Genomic DNA, 17,474 nt, shown 5'->3' on the forward strand with positions numbered 1-17,474 from the left:
CTAGATTCCCACATGCCACAACTAAGAATTCTCATGCTTCATCTAAGACCTGATACAGCCATATAAATAAATAAATATTAAAAAAAAAAAGAAATGGCTCACCAGAAAATCAGTCAGAACAGAAAAGAACCCAAAGTTCCCATGAGTAGATGCATGTCAGAGCATAACCTGTATGCAGATCAAGGCTTAACTGAGCAGAACTGTGCACAGACAATGGAGTTGAGCTTGGAGGGGTCCAGATAACAGAGAAGGTGAGAAATTTGAGGGACTGATTTCAAGAGGGAACTTCAGAGGGAGTCATAAATACCTAAAGAAGGATTCTTAAGATAATTTCAGTATGATGCATTGATTAAAACCCTCCTTAATTGGATATTTGTGAAATTTAATAATGGGGCAGAAAACTAAAAAAATAAGGACAAAACCCTCCATAGAATCTATGTTTTAGGAATCTGGAATTGAATCTAGCTTTTTGTTTTTATGGGTGGATCAATAGGCCTTTTGGGGCAGTACTATATTTTCTATATATTTACTATATTTTCCCTGGTAGTTCAGATGGTAAAGAATCTGCCTGCAATGCGGGAGATGTGGGTTCAATCCCGGGGTTGGGAAGATCCCCTGGAGAAGGAAATGGCAACCGACTCCAGTATTCTTGCCTGGAAAATCTCATGAACAGAGGAGCCTGGAAGGCTACAGTCCATGGGGTTGCAAAGAACCAGATACAACTGAGCAAGTAACACAACATAACACAACTATATAATCAAGTGATATTTAGGGCTACTTGCTCAGGGTTGACCAAAGGTACCTAGCCACAAGTTAGATAAAATGCTAAGCTAATTGTGTATTTTCATCATGACTGACTTATCCCATAGACACAGGTAGAAAGTGGCATGATATATGAGGCAGGAGCCCTGATGGTCTTAAAAACACAACCAGAGCTATATAGAAATCTGGGCCAAGATGATTTTAAAGTTAGAAGTACTGAAAAGTGCCTATGTGAAAGATCATCTAGATTTTTTTAGGCAATCTCCCCAGTATTCCCAAAGAGACTGATAAAAACTACAACTTTGGTGGCATATATTCTTACTGACTTAAAGCAAGGTAGCATAGTGATGTGGACAGACATTAGGACTCAGATGTCAAATTCCTAATTTCATCTCAGAGAGAAGAAAAAGAAGGTGGAAGTTCTATTCTACATGTAAAGAACTGGGAGAATGCCCATGAAGGGCTACCCAGGAGGGCACAGTAGACTGAGTTTGGAAGGTGGGAAGTTCAAATTATTAGGGGAATGATGAATAGTCAGGTATTATTGAGTAACCTTAGACTTCATTGAATGAAAGAACATGGGCAATATTTGCACTGTCTGCAAAGCTGCTCAAGTCTGAAGAAGAGAAAGGTGTGCAGAGCCAACTGAAAACTCTATAGGGATGAAGCTGTGCCCTAGCTGCTTGAAGGCTAAGGACCCCAAATCAACACAGCCCCTGTGAGCAGTGATGATGTAAATGTCCTCTGGAATTCAGTTCAGTTGCTCAGTTGTGTCAGACTCTTTGTGATCCCATGGACTGCAGCATGCCAGGCCTCCCTGTCCATCACCAACTCTCAGAGCTTACTCAAACTCATGTCCATTGAGTCGGTGATGCCATCCAACCATCTCATCCTCTGTCATCCTCTTCTCCTCACACCTTCAATCTTTCCCAGCATCAGGGTCTTTTCAAATGAATCAGTTCTTCACAACAGGTGGCCAAAGTATTGGAGTTTCAGCTTCAGCATCAGTTCTTCCAATGAATATTCAGGATTGATTTCCTTTAGGATGGACTGGTTGGATCTCCTTGCAGTCCAAGGGACTCTCAAGAGTCTTCTCCAACACCACAGTTCAAAAGCATCAATTCTTCGGCACTCAGCTTTCTTTATGGTCCAACTCTCACATCCGTACATGACTACAGGAAAATTCATAGCCTTGACAAGAAGGACCTTTGTTGGCAAAGTAATGTCTCTGCTTTTTAATATGCTGTCTAGGTTGGTCATAGTTTTTCTTCCAAGGAATAAGCGTCTTTTAATTTCATGGCTGCAGTCACCATCTACAGTGATTTTGGAGCCCCCCAAAATAAAGTCTCTCACTGTTTCCATTGTTTCCCCATCTATTTGCCATGAAGTAACGGGACAAGATGCCATGATCTTCATTTTCTGAATGTTGAGCTTTAAGCCAACTTCTTCACTCTCCTCTTTCACCTTCATCAAGAGGCTCTTTAGTTCTTCTTCGCTTTCTGCCATTAGGGTGGTGTCATCTGCATATCTGAGGTTATTGATATTTCTCCCAGCAAACTTGATTCCAGCTTGTGCTTCATCCAGCCCAGCATTTCGCATGATGTACTCTGAATATAAGTTAAATAAGCGGGGTGACAATATACAGCTTTGACGTACTACTTTCCTGATTTGGAACCAGTCTCTTGTTCCATGTCCAGTTCTAACCATTTATTCTTGACCTGCATGCAGATTTCTCAGGAGGCAGGTCAGGTGATCTGATATTCTCATCTCTAAGAATTTTCCACACCTTGTTGTGATCCACACAGTCAAAGGCTTTGGTGTAGCAATAAAGCAGAAGTAGATGTTTTTCTGGAACTCTCTTGCTTTTTCAATGATCCAATGGATGTTGGCAATTTGATCTTGGGTTCCTCTGCCTTTTCTGAAACCAGCTTGAACATCTGAAAGTTCATGGTTCACGTACTGTTGAAGCTTGGCTTGGAGAATTTTGAGCATTACTTTGCTTGCATGTGAGATGAGTGCAATTGTGTGGCAGTTTGAACATTCTTTGGCACTGCCTTTCTTAGGGATTGGAATGAAAACTGACCTTTTCCAGTCCTGTGGCCACTGCTGAGTTTTCCAAATTTGCTGGCATATTGAGTGCAGCACTTTCACAGCATCATCTTTTAGGATTTGACATAGCTCAGCTGGAATTCCATCACCTCCACTAGCTTTGTTCATAGTGATGCTTCGTAAGGCCAACTTGACTTCACATTCCAGGATGTCTGGTTCTATCTAGGTGAGTGATCACACGATCGTGGTTGTCTGGGTCATGAAGATCTTTTTTGTATAGTTCTTTTGTGTATTCTTGCCACCTCTTCTTAATATCTTCTGCTTCTGTTAGGTCCATACCATTTCTGTCTTTTATTGTGCCCATCTTTGCATGAAATGTTCCCTTGGTATCTCTAGTTTTCTTGAAGAGATCTCTAGTCTTTCCCATTCTATTATATTACTCTATTTCTTTGCATTCATCACTGAGGAAGACTTTCTTATCTCTCCTTGCTATTCTTTGGAACTCTGCATTGAAATGGGTACATCTTTCCTTTTCTCCTTTGCCTTCAGCTTCTCTTCTTTTCTCAGCTATTTGTAAGGCCTCCTCAGACAATCATTTTGCCTTTTTGCATTTCCTTGTCTTGGGGATCGTCTTGATCCCTGCCTCTTGTACAATGTCATGAACCTCTGTCCATAGTTCTTCAGGCACTTTGTCTATCAGATCTAATCCCTTGAATCTATTTGTCACTTCCACTGTATAATTGTAAGGGATTTGATTTAGGTCATACCTGAATGGTCTAGTGGTTTTCCCTACTTTCTTCAATTTAAGTCTGAATTTGGCAATAAGGAGTTCCTGATGTGAGCCACAGTCAGTTCCTGGTCATGTTTCTGATGACTGTATAGAACTTCTCCATCTTTGGCTGCAAAGAATATAATCAATCTGATTTTAATATTGACCATCTGGTGATGTCCATGTTTACAGTGACTTTTAAGATGGTGGAGTAGAAGGACGTGTGCTCATCTTCTCCTGTAAGAACTCCAAAACTACAACTCGCTGCTGAACAACGTTCGACTGGAGAATGTTGGATCCCACCAAAAAAAGATACCCCATGTCCAAGGGCAAAGGGGAAGCCCAAGAAATATGGTAGCAGGGGCAAAATCATGTTTAGAATCAAACCCCTTACCTGCCAGAGACGCTCAGAGGGCTCCAACAAACCTTGTGTGCACCAGGACCCAGAGACGCTACAGAGACTTGGACAGAACTGTGTTTGAGTGTCTCCTGCAAAGGTACGGGTCAGCAATGGACTGCTGTAGGGGCAGGGGCTCTGGGTGCAGCAGACTTGGGTATGGCATAAGCCCTCTTGGGGGAGGTCGCCATTAACCCCACCATAGAGCCACCAGAACTTACACAGGACTGGGGAAACAGACTCTTAGAAGGCACAAACAGAACCTTGTGCGCACCTGGACACACGAGAAAGGAGCAGTGACCCCACAAGAGACTGACCCAGACTTGCCCGTGAGTGTCCAGGAGTCTCCAGTGGAGGCATGGGTTGATGGTTGTCTGATGCAGGGTTGGGGGCACTGAGTGCAGCAGTGAGTGCATGGGACCTTTTGAAGGAGGTGCCATTATCTTCATTACCTCCACCATAGTTTGGCCTCAGGTCAAACAAGAGGGAAGAAACACAGAAAATTGGATTAAAGATTTACTGAGCATGGCCCCACCCATCAGAACAAGACCCAGTTTCCTCCTCAGTGTCTCCCATCAGGAAGCTTCCATAAGCCTCTTATCCTTATCCATCAGAGGGCAGACAGAATGAAAACCACAGTCACAGAAAACTAACCAAACTGATCACATGGGCCACAGCCTTGTCTAACTCAATGAAATTATGGGCCCTCTGGAAGGTTACTATATTCTTGTCCTGCCCTCCACAGCTGCCACCCACCCTAGACCACCTTGTGAACTCCAGCAAGTGAGAGGATGACCTACACCAGCTCACTTGTGGTGATCTTGTAGTGGTTTGCCAAAAATGTTTGGCCAAAAGCTTATGGAAAAACCCAAACAAAATTTTTTTGGCCAACCCAATACCTTGAGTCTTTTCATAAAGTAATCACATCTTCTTGTTCCTTGGATAGGCCTTGGTGGGGTCTTGATTAAACCCGAATGAGATTTGGCACAGATAGTTGGCACATGTGCGAGGTCCTAGAACTGATGGACCAAATTTTGAAATACATGATCGTGCCTAACCTGGAAGCATCTCCAAAGGCCCTTGAGAAAAATCCAAAAGAAGAGTTCCACAAGGCTAGGAACAGGAAGTACTCTTGAATGTACAAATAAATACCATGCCCTTGGGCAAAGGCTTAAGTAGGTAGATTGTATGTAGAATGGAAGAATTCTACTCACCTGAATTTTTCCCATTTTGAAAAGTATGAGGATTCTCATTGCAAGAAGAAGAGTTGAGAAGAGAAACTATATTCCCAATGAACTATCCTCAGCCAGGAGGGCTGAAAATAGGTACACCAATGCCAAAGAGGAAGGTGTTTGTGGGGGCGGAGGAGTGGGGAAGGCAATGGAACCATTTCACTCTTGTTAGGAAAGAGACAGAGAAAGCCATAGAAGAATTGGGGTGAAGTTTTCTAGATAATATGCTGAGTAAACACTCCCCGCCCCGATTCTGTCATGTTGAGGAAATTCGTTTTAACAATGTGCAGATTTCCCCAATGGCTTTCCTTTGGACTAAGAAAAAAAAGCAAACACCTTGTCCTGACCGGCAAGGTCTCATCTGATCTGGCCTCTGGCTGTCTCTCCAATCTGATCCAATGCTCTTGGCCCACTTCACTTCTGTCCAGTCCAGTAAGCCTCAGGTTCCTCCATCTTGCCAAGCTCCTTCAGGTCTCAGGAGTCTTAGGCCCTTTTGTTCCTTTGCCTGGAATGTTTGTCTCTAAGACCTTTGGATTGCTCAGTTGTTTTCAATTGTCAGGTCTCAACTCTCAGGTCACACATCTCAGAAAGATCTTCTCTTATCTCTCTATACCGAAGTATCCCCTTCTCCTGACACTTCCTATTCAATATACAGCATTCTTCTCTTAAGAGTACTTATCAATACCTGAGAAAAAAATGGTTCATTATATAGAGTACAGAGTTCTGTCTACTCCATGAAATACAAACTGTTAGAGGAACTGTTTATTCTTGGTCATCAGGCATTCCAGCACCTAGACAAGTTCCTGTCTTACTACTACATCTCAGAAAATACAGATTGTATAACTGGGACAAGTCTTCAAGTTTCTGGTATCAGAGGCAGGCCTCGAGGCAGGCTAGCAATATTCAGGTACATTTTAAAAGTTTAATATAAATCGAGATATGAGTGAGAATTTCATAATATAGCAACAAAGATCAAATTGTACTTTCTCTTAAAAATAAAAGATTTTTCTAGCAGCTTACTATAGTTTTTCTTGCAGTTATCCTCATGAGGATGACAAAAGCAAGTTTTGATGTTCTTATTTTAAGGACAGTAAACTGGAGGTACATGATAAGTCAGTGGTATAGTCCAGACCACAGCACAGTTTTCTTTACATTGGTCCAGTCTCTGTTTGGTCCAACTTCTATCAAACTTTATTGCTTCCATGAAAAACATGGCTAAAGTATCCCAAATAAAAATAATATTAAATACAAACAAAAGTTGCTTTTGCCTTTTATATAAAGTCTGTATCACCAACATCTTATGTGCCACTATTTGAAATCCCTGAGGTGAGAGGGTCTACACATATGTCAAAAGGGCTATTCCTTTGGGGATAAAATAATAAAATATACTCTTGCTCTATTAGAGAAAAGAAAAAAAAGTTTCAACTCACAGATGTGTTGACTTGATTTTAGTTTTCCACATAGCATCTAGAAAGTTTTAGCCACAGAAGATTAGGAAGGAACCAGGAGCATATATTAGTTCCAGTGAAAAGGTATGACCAAAAATAATTAAACTGGAGATAACCCAAAGTGGAGGAAAATACACAGATCATATAGATTATGAGGCTGAGTTAACAATTTTCATTTACATGCATGATAATAGGTGTTCATTCTCCTACGACCTAACTGGTACATTCTTCTGCAAGAGTCTTGGTTACTGTTCAGTTCAGTTCCATTGCTCAGTCATGTCAGACTCTTTGTGACCCCATGGACCGCAGTACACCAGGCTTCCCTGTTCATCACCAACTCCCAGAGTTTGCTCAAACTCATGTCCATCAAGTCGATGATGCCATCCAACCATCTCAGCTTCTGTTGTCCCCTCTCCTCCTGCCTTCAATCTTGCCCAGCATCAAGGTCTTTTCCAATGAGTCAGTTCTTTGCATCAGGTGGCCAAAGTATTGGAGTTTCATCTTCAGCATCAGTCTTTCCAATGAACATTCAGGACTGATTTCCTTTAGGATGGACTCGTTGGACCTCCTTGCAGTCCAAGGGACTCTCAAGAGTCTTCTCCAACACCACAGTTCAAAAGCATCGATTCTTTGGCACTCAGCTTTCTTTATAGTCCAAATCTCACATCCATGTATGACTACTGGAAAAACCATAGCTTTGACTGGACGGACCTTTATCAGCAAAGTAATGTCTCTGCTTTTTAATATGCTGTCTAGGTTGGTCATAGCTTTTCTTCTTTTTCATAGCCTTTCTTTTCTTTACTGTTAGTTGCCATCATTTGAAAATTTATGATAAGTTTCACATTTTTCAGTGAAATATACTTCTGCTCACTCATAAATGGTTGAATTCTAATGAAGAATTATGTCTACTGGGCAGGAACATGCATCTACTTTTCTTTATATCAGATTATTTTAGATAAAGTATGTAATGGTTGAACAGAATGGATCATGTTTATGAAATAAAACTTCAAAATATATAAGTTTGGCAATAATTTTCCTAAAACATTTTATTTGCATATTAAACTATAAATAGAATGAAAAAGCATGGGAGAAGTAACTAAAAAATGGCTTCAGATCATAAGGTTTTCACTTTTGTTCATAGGATAAAAAACTTAACTATGTCAAACCAAAGATAGCGCAGATTGAGATAGAAAATTAAAACTGAAAGGACTGATTTATATTTTCCTTCATGGAATATAACTTTCCTCAGTGACAGGATTTACATCTCTGGCTAATCCTTTCACATTCAAAAGGACACATAAGTATATATGTAGTCTAGATACACCATCTATATGAATAAGTTGTACTTAGATCACTTGTAGGTATCTAGATATATGGTTTTGATAACATTGGTGATGTTTTAAAATGAAATTTTTTCCATATTTTATACAGCCTAAAATGACAATGTGGGTTTTTTTCCTGTTTTTTTTCTTCCCCACATAGCTCAGTCTAAGTTTCAGTTCAGTTCAGTTCAGTTTAGTCGCTCAGTCGTGTCTGACTCTTTGCGACCCCATGAATCACAGCACGCCAGGCCTCCCTGTCCATCACCAACTCCCAGAGTTTATTTAAACTCATGTCCATCGAGTCAGTGATGCCATCCAGCCATCTCATCCTCTGTCGTCCTCTTCTCCTCCTGCCCCCAATCCCTCCCAGCATCAGGGTCTTTTCCAATGAGTCAACTCTTCGCATCAGGTGACCAAAGTATTGGAGTTTCAGCTTCAGCATCAGTCCTTCCAATGAACACCCAGGACTGATCTCCTTTAGGATGGACTGGTTGGATCTCCTTGCAGTCCAAGGGACTTGCAAGTCTTCTCCAACACCACAGTTCAAAAGCATCAATTCTTCGACACTCACCTTTCTTTATAGTCCAACTCTCACATCCATACATGACTACTGGAAAAACCATAGCCTTGACTAGACGGACCTTTGTTGGCAAAGTAATGTTTCTGTTTTTTAATATGCTATCTAGGTTGGTCATAACTTTCCTTCCAAGGAATAAGCATCTTTTAATTTCATGGCTTCAATCACCATAGGCAGTGATTTTGGAGCCCCCAAAAATAAAGTCTGACACTGTTTCCACTGTTTCTCCATCTATTTCACATGAAGTGATGGGACTGGATGTCATGATCTTAGTTTTCTGAATGTTGAGCTTTAAGCCAACTTTTTCACTCTCCTCTTGCACTTTCATCAAGAGGCTCTTTAGTTCTTCTTCACTTTCTGCCATAAGGGTGGTGTCATCTGCATATCTGAAGTTATTGATATTTCTCCCGGCAATCTTGATTCCAGCTTGTGCTTCTTCCAGCCCAGTGTTTCTCATGATGTACTCTGCATATAAGTTAAATAAGCAGGGTGACAATATACAGCCTTGATGTACTCCTTTCCTCATTTGGAACGAGTCTGTTGTTCCCTGTCCAGTTCTAACTGTTGCTTCCTGACCTGCATATAGGCTTAAGTTTAAGGAAGCAGAATTACAGTGAGGTTAAGTCACCTGCATGAGGTCACTCATCCTGCTAATAATAAAGGCAGAACTAGAACCCTGGGTTTGCAATGCTAACCCTGGCACTCAGTATAACTGCATCACTGTATGGTGACAATGTCTCTGAAGAGAATTTAGTGGCCTATATGGATAGATTCCTTCAAAGGCTACCTACTGCAGTTTTCTGGTCTGGAGAATTCCACGGACTGTATAGTTCATGGGGTCACAAACAGTTGGACATGACTGAGCAACTTTCACTGGATTACAATAGCCCTTATTAAAACAAAGATTTTGTAGGCATATTTCAAACTTGATTGCACGGAACTGTCATCATTCCTCTGCTCAAGTTCACATTTCTAGATTATCCTTATCTACTTAAAGTGTTACAGAGATTTCCACATTGTAATCAAATGAACTTAGCAGGTGCTCCCTTAGAAAAGGGTGTGATATGTTCTAAGTAACAGCTAAGATTCTAAAATCAAGACTCAGTCTTCTTATGATGTTTAATTTCACACAACTGAAATTTTCTTTTGTCACATAGAACATTTTAATATGAGATAAAAAGCAAAATGAAAGAGCATTGGAAAATGAGCAAGATACAATCTTGCATGTTTCTTTTGTTCTTTTTCTTGCCAGCAGGACTCACTGTATATATATGTATACAAAGTATATATACACATATGGAGACAGAAATTGGAGGATGGTTGATTTTAGTTTCATTGATGGATATACAATGCAAATATTTACATTGTACACAGTAGAGGGAGGGACAAGTATTACAAAAATAGAGCATCTCCTGGCAAACTCACATCGATAATGTTTCTTTGCATTACTTATTTCCTTGAGAGGACCCTACCAAATTACACAGTTTTAAAGCCATTAGAACATTATCTTTCATTTTCTAAGACTTGACCTTTATTTCTTAACCTAGAGACGTCGTTAGAGATATGACCTCTTATCCCATTATAATTTTCTTATTTCTACCACACTTCTAGCAACTATGATAACACATTGCAAATTTTAATAAGCCATTCATTAATTTTGAGTCTATTTCTTCAGCCACCTCTTGATAGCGTTTTCTGGTTTCTTGAGTCAGCATTAGTGGAGACCAGCAGGGGAGGGTGAAACAGATTCATTCATTTTGCTACCAGTTTGCTACTTTGATGAGCAAGTAAAGCTTTTAGACTTTGTGTGGAATTCTCACTGTACAGTGTGTGACCTCTGGTCTCACTGATAGGCAGGGTTATCTTGTGTGAGTATCAGAGTGTATCAGCAGTACTACTGTATACGGAATAGTGCTGCTTAAGGAGCTGAACAGATTTTTCTATAAGCAGACACAAAAGGAAAGGCATGCTTGTGTGTTGAAGGTGGAGGAACCAATCAATCTCAGTTCAGGCCAAAGCCAATATTACTTAGATATTTGATAGTTAAGTTACTGGAATTTGCTGGAGCCTATCAGAATATAATCTGATTTTGTGATTAGTGAATTATGTCACAATTACTTCCTCTGGCTATTAAAAACTGTCATGTACAAGAAAAAAGGTAAAGTATTAAATATAGAATTCTACCTATTACTAGGTCACAACTATACTTAGTCTGCCAGGCTCCTCTGTCCATGGGATTCTCCAGGCAAGAATACTGGAGTCGGTTGCCATTTCCTTCTCCAGGGGATCTTCCCAACCCAGAGATTGAACCTGGGTCTCCCGCATTGCAGGCAGATTCTTTACCATCTGTGCCACCAGGGAAGCCCATACTAAAGTATATAACAGAGTAAAATCCTAAATCCTTACTATAGCTCACAAGGTACTCACTGCCAGATCTGGTCTGTAGAGGAGTTCGGAAGTCATCTTCAAACATTTTCTCCCCCCTTCCTTTCTGGGTTCCACTCATACTGCCCCCCTTAGTGGTTATTTGGATAGTACAAAGTTGCTCCCACTTCCATGTACTCTGTCTATATCGCTGTTCCTTCAAACATCTGTAGACTTGTTTGCTCATTCCAAACAGGTCTAAGTTCAAGCGGAGACAGTCTTAGTTTCCTAAGGCTACTGTAAGAAATGATCACAAACTGGGTGGATTAGAACTACAGAAATGTATTCTCTCACAATTCTTGAGGCCAGAAGTCCAGAATCGAGGTGTCAGCAGGGTTAGTTTCTTTTGAAGGCTGAGTGGGAGAATCCCTTCCCTGCCCCTCTCCTAGCTTCTGGCAGTGCCAGGAATCCTTGGTGATGCGTGGCTTGTAGATGGGTCACTCCAGTCTCTGCCCCTGTGTTTAAATGACCCTCATCATTGTGTCATCTCCTGTTCTGTCTCTTTTAAGCACACCCATCACTGGAATTGAGGCCCACTCTGAAACAAGAATAATCTCAACATCCTTAATTATATCTGCTAAGAAACTATTTCCACATAAGGTCACATTCACAAATACCAGGGGTTTGGACTTGGATATATCTTTTGGGGAGCTTCCCTGGTGGCTCAGAAGGTGAAGACTCTACCTGCAGTGCAGGAGATTCAGGTCTGATCCCGGGGTCAGGAAGATCCCCTGGAGAAGGGCTTGGCGGGCTACAGTCCATGGGGTCACAAAGAGTTGGACATGACTGAGTGACTAACACACTATATCTTTTTTGGGGGGCACTGTTCAACTTGTTAGATTGCACCTTCAGAGAGGTCATCACTGACCACATTCAATGGTAAATGAGCAGTAGTTATAATACATATACTATCACACTCTCCTATCTAACTCTGAATTACTTTTCTTCATAGTACCAAATATTCAGAGTATTTCAAATATCAATTTATCTATTTCTCCTTCTAGAATGTAATCTCCATGAGAATACATTTTATTTGGCTACCTGCTGTTTCCTCAGCATCCAGAATATTACAAGGCAAGTAGGAGGTGCTTAGTCAATACTTACTGAATGGCCCAAATTTGGTTGAATACCATTAATTGGCTTTGAATAATTTATAGTGCTTGGCTTTCCTGGTGGCTCAGATGGTAAAGCATCTGCCTGCAATGCAGGAGACCCAGGTTCGAACCCTGGGTTGGGAAGATCCCCTGGAGAAGGAAATGACAACCCACTCCAGTACTCTTGCCTGGAAAATCCCATGGACAGAGGAGCCTGGTGGACTACAGTCCATGGGGTCGCAAAGAGTCAGACACGACTGAGTGACTTCACTTTCACTATCACTTTTATAGTGTTTATGATTATACAAAATAGAGATACGGGGGTTGTTACAGACAGAATAAGGACTTCCCCAAAATGTCCACATTTATTTTTCTTTTGGGCCACATCATGCAGTGTGTGGGATTGTAGTTCCCCAGCCAGGGATCCAAACTGCATCCCCTGTATTAGACGCACAGAGTCTTAACCACTGGACCTCCAGAGAAGTCCCCAGATGTCCACATTTTAATCTCCAGAACCTGGGACTATGACACCTTACATGGCAAAATGGAATTTGCTGATGTGATTCTTGAGATGGGGAGATAACCTTGGTTTCTCTAGGTAGGCCCATTGTTGATGATAAGAATCTTTCTTAAAAAGTATCAGAGTTAGAAAAGATGTGACAATGGAAACAAAGGTGAGAGTGAGAGAAATTTGAAGGTGCTATGCTGCTGGCTTTGGAGATGGAGAACGGGGTCACAAGTCAAGGAATGCAGGTAGCTTCTAGAAGCTGAGAAAGGTGGAAACAGATTTTTCCTTCAAGCTTCCAGAAAGGAACATAGCCATGCCCACACCTTGGTTGTAGCCCTGTAAAGACCATTTTGGACTTCTGACTTCACAACTGTAAGATAATATATTGGGGTTGCTTCCAGGCTCCTCTGTCCATGGAATTCTCCAGGTAAGAATACTGGAGTGGGTTGCCATTCCCTCCTCCAGGGGATCTTCCTGACCCAGGGATCAAACCTGTCTCTCTTATGTCTCCTGAATTGGCAGGCAGGTTCTTTACCACTAGCGCCACTTGGGAAGCCCTTAAGCTACTAAGTTTGTGGTAATTTGTTAAACCAGCAATAGGACACACACACATTCCTTTCAGAGTCCTAATTTATCTTCCATAAAGAAGAGAACAAAAAAGATAAGAAACTTGTTTTTATGCCTTTTTTTTTTTTAAGTGTCATGATTCTCATTATAAATCTATTTCTCAGTCTTAGCTGTTTATAAAATTGTGTTGTTCAGTTGCTAAGATGGGTCCAATTCTTTTTTTTTTTTTTTAAGTCTTTTTTTTTTTTTCCAGTGGGTTTTGTCATACATTGATATGAATCAGCCATGGATTTACATGTATTCCCCATCCCGATCCCCCCTCCCACCTCCCTCTCCACCCGATTCCTCTGGGTCTTCCCAGTGCACCAGGCCGGAGCACTTGTCTTGTGCATCCCACCTGGGCTGGTGATCTGTTTCACCATAGATAGTATACATGCTGTTCTTTTGAAATATCCCACCCTCACATTCTCCCACAAAGTTCAAAAGTCTGTTCTGTATTTCTGTGTCTCTTTTTCTGTTCTGCATATAGGGTTATCGTTATCACCTTTCTAAATTCCATATACATGTGTCAGTATGCTGTAATGTTCTTTATCTTTCTGGCTTACTTCACTCTGTATAAGGGGCTCCAGCTTCATCCATCTCATTAGGACTGGTTCAAATGAATTCTTTTTAATGGCTGAGTAATATTCCATGGTGTATATGTACCACAGCTTCCTTATCCATTCATCCGCTGATGGGCATCTAGGTTGCTTCCATGTCCTGGCTATTATAAACAGTGCTGCGATGAACATTGGGGTGCACGTGTCTCTTTCAGATCTGGTTTCCTCAGTGTGTATGCCCAGAAGTGGGATTGCTGGGTCATATGGCAGTTCTATTTCCAGTTTTTTAAGAAATCTCCACACTGTTTTCCATAGCGGCTGTACTAGTTTGCATTCCCACCAACAGTGTAAGAGGGTTCCCTTTTCTCCACACCCTCTCCAGCATTTATTGCTTGTAGACTTTTGGATAGCAGCCATCCTGACTGGTGTGTAATGGTACCTCATTGTGGTTTTGATTTGCATTTCTCTAATAATGAGTGATGTTGAGCATCTTTTCATGTGTTTGTTAGCCATCTGTATGTCTTCTTTGGAGAAATGTCTGTTTAGTTCTTTGGCCCATTTTTTGATTGGGTCATTTATTTTTCTGGAATTGAGCTGCAGGAGTTGCTTGTATATTTTTGAGATTAATCCTTTGTCTGTTTCTTCATTTGCTATTATAGAGCTAATCAATGAATATAGTAAAGTTGCAGGATATAAAATTAACACACAGAAATCCCTTGCATTCCTATATACTAACAATGAAAAAACAGACAGAGAAATTAAGGAAACAATACCATTCACCATTGCAACAAAAAGAATAAAATACTTAGGAGTATATCTACCTAAAGAAACAAAGGACCTATACATAGAAAACTATAAAACACTGATGAAAGAAATCAAAGAGGACACAAACAGATGGAGAAACATACCGTGTTCATGGATTGGAAGAATTAATATTGTCAAAATGGCTATTCTACCTAAAGCAGTCTATAGATTCAATGCAATCCCTATCAAGCTACCAACGGTATTTTTCACAGAACTAGACCAAAGAATTTCACAATTTGTATGGAAATACAAAAAACCTCGAATAGCCAAAGTAATCTTGAGAAAGAAGAATGGAGCTGGAGGAATCAACCTGCCTGACTTCAGACTCTACTACAAAGCCACAGTCATCAAGACAGTATGGTACTGGCACAAAGACAGAAATATAGATCAATGGAACAGAATAGAAAGCCCAGAGATAAATCCACGAACCTATGGACACCTTATCTTTGACAAAGGAGGCAAGGATATACAATGGAAAAAAGACAACCTCTTTAACAAGTGGTGCTGGGAAAACTGGTCAACCACTTGTAAAAGAATGAAACTAGAACACTTTCTAACACCATACACAAAAATAAACTCAAAATGGATTAAAGATCTAAATGTAAGACCAGAAACTATAAAACTCCTAGAGGAGAACATAGGCAAAACACTCTCCGACATAAATCACAGCAAGATCCTCTATGACCCACCTCCCAGAATATTGGAAATAAAAGCAAAACTAAACAAATGGGACCTAATGAAACTTAAAAGCTTTTGCACTACAAAGGAAACTATAAGTAAGGTGAAAAGACAGCCCTCAGATTGGGAGAAAATAATAGCAAATGAAGAAACAGACAAAGGTTTTTATGCCTTTTTTAAGTTTTGGAATTCCTTCAAAATTTTCTAAGTTTAACAAAATGAAAGATAAACAATATATTTTTTCTAATATATTTCTGAACTAAACCAGAGATATTATTTGTACAGTGTTTTATAAGATATATGTTTCTATACCACTAAGGCCCATGCATGTTTTTAATGGTAACATACCCAAGCAGCTAAATCTCTAAAATTGAGGCCTAGTTCTTTGAGTACATTATACCAATTGCATTAATAAGGCTAACATATTCCATCTTGCCTGTCAGGGAAAGCATGGAACTCATAAATCAGTACGAATCATAATATTTATTGAAATAGAGGTTGTCCTCAAGCCCTCAGTAGAGAATTATCAGCATTTTGCAGCAGCTGCACTCAACAGTGAGCAGCTAATACATAGCAATCTGTAGTGAAATATTTATGAGCTTAATAGTTTTCATTTCTCTTTTAGTGAAATAGAGGGATGGTTCAGCTTTTGATTGTACAAGTATAGGATCTGATAGACACTGAAGCATGTCTTCATCTGGCTGGGAAAAAGAGCACAATTCCACAGTTTACAGTTAATGCAGTAAGTACTAGTGATAAAAATAACATTTTGTGTCGATCACTTTTATAAATGTGCTCTGTTCTGAAGTGTCATCTCTGATAGTACATATTCCTCACCAAGGACAACATTACACTCTCCACTGTACTGTAAGAAAGATCTTTGAACTATAAAAGTTCAAATGTGTGATGGTCAGAAACTCTACACACCATGAAAAAACCCAAAACACTGAACCAAGACAAATAGCAAGATATTCCAAACTAGAAATACATCCCAATATGAATGATGTAGACAAAGGAGGCAAAATGTTTTGAATGAACACAATCACTGCTTTATTCCTCTCTATAAGATGATGCCTGTTTAGGGACTCTGGGATGACCTCAGGGCCTAAGGAGTGTGGGTTTTACATTTTGAGCAGCTCCAACGGTATTTAGACTTTAACATCTTGCTGAAGGAAATATTCTGAATCATTTTTCATACCTCTGAGTCCTTTCTTGATGTTTCCACAGCCTGAAATCATTTCTCCACCAACTGTCTGGACAGGTCCTGTGCAGAAAAGCGCTAACCTACCAGGACTGAGCCTGCTTCCCTTTAGAAAGGCTGGATTTCAAGGTTAGCTCTCCACCCGCCTGCGGGAACGTAGATCTTGGGAGAGTTCCCATCATTCCCTGATAAGTATGGCTCACTGTGCCTAAATGGTTTGTGCAAACAACATGCTTCCCGCTGAGCATCTGAGCATGCTTTCCTTCTGGGAGTCTGGCATTTTGATGTGCCAGGCAGAGGGTGCTTATGTGACCAACCCTCGATACAATCCCTGGATGCTGTGTCTCTAATGAGCTTCCCTGACAGACAACATTTCACCTGTGTTGTCACAATTCCTGGTTGGAAGAATTATGTGCATCCTGTGTGACTTGCCTGGGAGAGGACTCTTGGAATATTGTGTCCGGTTTCCTCTGGGATTCACCCCACGTCCCCTTTCTCTTTGCTGTTCTTGTTTTGTATCCTCTCGCCATAATAAATCACAGCCGTGGAAACAACTATATGCGAAGTCCTATGAATCTGTCTAGTGAACCATAGAAACTAGGGATGGCCTTGGGGACCTTTGATATACTTCCCTGTATTCTCAGCTCCACCGTCACCTTCTCCCATTTCTCCCACCCTGGAAGAATCATACCCTCGACTGTTTTGAATAACCCAATATATACTGCTTGCATGGCTTTTAAAGGACATATTTCAGTTGCTGTGTATATGTCCATCTCCTGTAAGGACAGGAATCATGCTTTATTCATCTCTGTATCACTGTGTTCTAGCACAGAGACTATAAACTAAATAATTGCTCAATAAATACTAGTTCAGTGGAATGGTTATCAGAGGTGCAACTTGTAAGAAGATAATCAAATACAATCACAGGAATAAAACCAAAAGCACAAATTTTGGCATCCTTATATTCTTAGTTTTTTTTTTTGATAACTAAAGATATTTTTGCATAAGCCAACTATTTAGTATATAAACAGACTTTTGATTAT

The 17,474-nt window shown here is 40.4% G+C and overlaps 1 protein-coding gene and 1 non-coding gene across 2 annotated transcripts in view; one reads left to right on the forward strand and one right to left on the reverse strand.

Moving 5' to 3' along the window:
- IL1RAPL1 (interleukin 1 receptor accessory protein like 1) overlaps nt 1-17,474 on the reverse strand; it is a 674,106-nt gene that overhangs the window by 119,437 nt on the left and 537,195 nt on the right. The window lies entirely within an intron of this gene.
- TRNAC-GCA (transfer RNA cysteine (anticodon GCA)) lies at nt 12,147-12,219 on the forward strand. The gene has a single exon. It is a non-coding gene; the product is annotated as a tRNA-Cys (tRNA).

The sequence above is a fragment of the Dama dama genome, chromosome X, assembly GCF_033118175.1.
Source record: "Dama dama isolate Ldn47 chromosome X, ASM3311817v1, whole genome shotgun sequence".
In the NCBI taxonomy this organism is placed as follows: domain Eukaryota; kingdom Metazoa; phylum Chordata; class Mammalia; order Artiodactyla; family Cervidae; genus Dama; species Dama dama.